The sequence below is a fragment of the Triticum dicoccoides genome, chromosome 2A, assembly GCF_002162155.2.
Source record: "Triticum dicoccoides isolate Atlit2015 ecotype Zavitan chromosome 2A, WEW_v2.0, whole genome shotgun sequence".
In the NCBI taxonomy this organism is placed as follows: domain Eukaryota; kingdom Viridiplantae; phylum Streptophyta; class Magnoliopsida; order Poales; family Poaceae; genus Triticum; species Triticum dicoccoides.
Genome location: NC_041382.1, coordinates 781,352,060 through 781,355,145, shown reverse-complemented (window position 1 = coordinate 781,355,145; position 3,086 = coordinate 781,352,060). Strand labels below are relative to the sequence as shown.

At 38.8% G+C, this 3,086-nt stretch overlaps 1 long non-coding RNA gene across 1 annotated transcript; it reads right to left on the bottom strand.

Moving 5' to 3' along the window:
• Positions 1-2,019: 2,019 nt before the first annotated feature.
• Positions 2,020-2,762, bottom strand: LOC119352511. The gene is made up of 3 exons (XR_005170185.1): positions 2,624-2,762; positions 2,309-2,534; positions 2,020-2,224 (listed from the first exon to the last, which is right to left on the bottom strand). It is a non-coding gene; the product is annotated as an uncharacterized LOC119352511 (long non-coding RNA).
• Positions 2,763-3,086: the final 324 nt, after the last annotated feature.

Genomic DNA, 3,086 nt, shown 5'->3' with positions numbered 1-3,086 from the left:
TCGAGGGATGAATGAAGGATAATGGTTGAGGTAACCTTTTTTACTTGAAATGGTAAGATTACCCTTATAATTTGCACCTTTTAATGGAAGGAAGGAAATACAGTATGTATAAACATAAATTCGAAAATCTTAACTTTTTCACAGCAAACAAAACAAAACAATACTAGAAATTTCAGACTTCATCACATATAATAGTTCAACATTTCATACATAAGTCAGGTGCATAGAACTCACAGTTCAGCATTCCATAGAGTACTAGTAGAACTTAATAGTTATACAACCCATAGTTACTGTCTTGGTTGTCAAAAGAGCTAATCCATACAACCCATAGTTACTGTTTTGGTTGCATCAAAAGCACAAGTCAATCACCAGTTCACCACATATGCACTCACCGTCCTTACGCTTCAGGAAAGGTATTCTTGACATACCTAGAAACCCAAACCTTCTTTTGATCCTCTTCCAACACCTTGAATGCCATAGCAACACGAGGATTGTCAACCAAATATGCGTAGTAATGAGCAAGGTAATCCAAACTGAACCCAGGAAGTACTTTCATGCTCTCCCAAAGACCATCTATGGCATTGTTCTCGGTGCTAGAACTCTTCTCTATGGCAATAGCAATTCTTTCACTGGATGCAAGTATGGTGGCATGCAACCTGTCTTCCGCACAAGGATTTGGTTTGGCCTTTTTTGGTTTGGGACCGGATGAACCTGCATTGGTTGATTGTGCAAGCTCTTCATGTGGCGCAGTGGGTTTCTTGGTTGTCTCTTCTTCAAGATTAACCACTTCCCTAGCAAGAGGGTCACTTGAGTCTTTTGCATATTGCCCTGTAGCCATGCTCCCTCCAGCTATATTCATCATCTCCTTATAATGAATAATAGTCTTGTTAAGGTACTGTTCGTCCTCTGGATGAGCCTTGTAGAAACAATAAAAGTAATTTCAGTAAGTATTTGGACATAAAGAAACAATTTCAGCAAGTATTTGAGCATATAGGAAGAATTCCAGCAAGAATATTTTCAGCGAGTGTTGGGACTTGTAGATACTAATTTCAGCAAGTACTTGAGCATGAAGAAAGAGGTACAGCAAGTGTTTGGACTTGTAGATACTAATTTCAGCAAGTATTTGAGCATTACGGAAGAAGTACAACAAGTATTTGACTTCACATAATCCATTACAGCAAGTACTTTCACATAAAGAGGTAAAACAAGTACTCATGAGCATAAACAAATAATTACAACAAGTACTCATCAGCAGAAAAATAGTTACCTTAACATGATTTGTGTAATGCTCATGATCAAGAACAATCATAGACTTGTCCTCATCCCATAGTGCACCACTCAAGTCCTTGAGTTTCACTATTTTCTGCAGTTTTCGCTTCCATGTCCTATTATGATTTTTGATCTGATCTCCATTCAAGCTAAGTTGGAAATGCTCATTCAAAGCAGTGGCACAAGCGTTGAACTGTGATTGCTTGAATGCAGTACTTGTTCTATTGCCACTAGAGACCAAATCACTTAGCCATGTTAGCATGAACTTGGACATGGTAGGTGTCCATGAAACTTGCTTAGCCATTTCCTACAATTTTCAGCAAGTGTTTGGACATTGAGAAAGTAATTTCAGCAAGAATTTGGACGTAACAAAATAATTTTAGCAACTTAAATAGTCATTACAAATACAATATTTCATTACAAATAAGTTCCAGCACACAAACTAGTTCAACAAAGTACAATAATTCATCACGACGAGCTAAATGACATAGTAGTTACTACATATTTTGACCTTGCAAATGGTTTTGTCGGTCTAACCACATTTGATCAGCAACTCCTTGCCTAAAATTAACCATGTATGCATGTTCATGTGCTTGACCACTTGATGATGAAGCATGAGTAATATTTGGCACCCATTCATCCTCGGGTATGATATATTCATCTATCCCATCATTTATAACCCAATTGTGAAAAATGCAACAAGCCACAACAATGTCAACTTGTGTTGGAAACAGAAAGAATGGAGTGGCATCATCAAGTATCTTGAATCTTCTCTTCAATGACCCAAATGCACGTTCTACAGTCACACGAAGAGAAGAATGCCTAAGGTTGAACAGCTCCCTCTCATTTTGCACAGGGTTGTTTCCCCACTCATTCAAGTGGTACCTCACACCACGAAAAGGAGGCAAAAAACCACGTTTGGCTCCATATCCAGCATCAACTAGATAAAATTTCCCTAAATAAGGAACATTTGGGTTACTTGGTTATATATATATGAATACCCCATTGATATGACAAATGTATATAGTTCATCTATTACCTTGTGGGACACGTAGACCATTTTCACGTTCTAAAGCGTCACGTAAAACTAGAGCATCATGTGTTGTCCCCTCCCACCCGGCCAACACATATGTGAATCGAAGATCAAAATCTACAGCCGCCATCACATTTTGAGTGGCATAAGTCTTTGTACCACGAAAGGAAGCCTCCATATCCGGTGTAACAGAGGCTCGCACATGTGTACCATCAATAGCTCCAATACAATCCTATATGGTGAAAACAAAAACCCAAAAATTAGGATCTAAACAAATTCATGCCTACAGTGACAAAATGTAGTTGTCACTTGGTCTCATACCTTAAAGTATGGATCCCACCGGTAGTTTCCTTCTATTTTGGTTTGGGTCTCCAATGAAGGCTTCCTAATAAGGTCATCTCGAAGCTCGCCAATGGCATGGAGTACCCTTTGGAAGTAACGGCTCACAACTTCACCGGATCTACCAAAATTGGCGCCAATTACCCTATTTCTAATGTTGTGCCCGACGGTGTGCAAGAACATTGCTACTTGTTGCTCAATAGTCAAATGTATTGTGTCCTTTAGCAAGTTGCGATCCCTAAAGAGTTGACAAAACCTAAAGAAAGGTTCTCTCCGAAGCCTAAGCATGTTCACACAGGTTGTGTCATTCTTCCATATTTTGTTGTCAAAATACTCTCTTCTCATCCTATCTCTCTCATCAATTGGGGCATACGTAATTGCTTCTCTCCTTTTTCTTTTTCTGTATTGAACAACAATGTTATCATGTTGATAAACCATTGTGCCG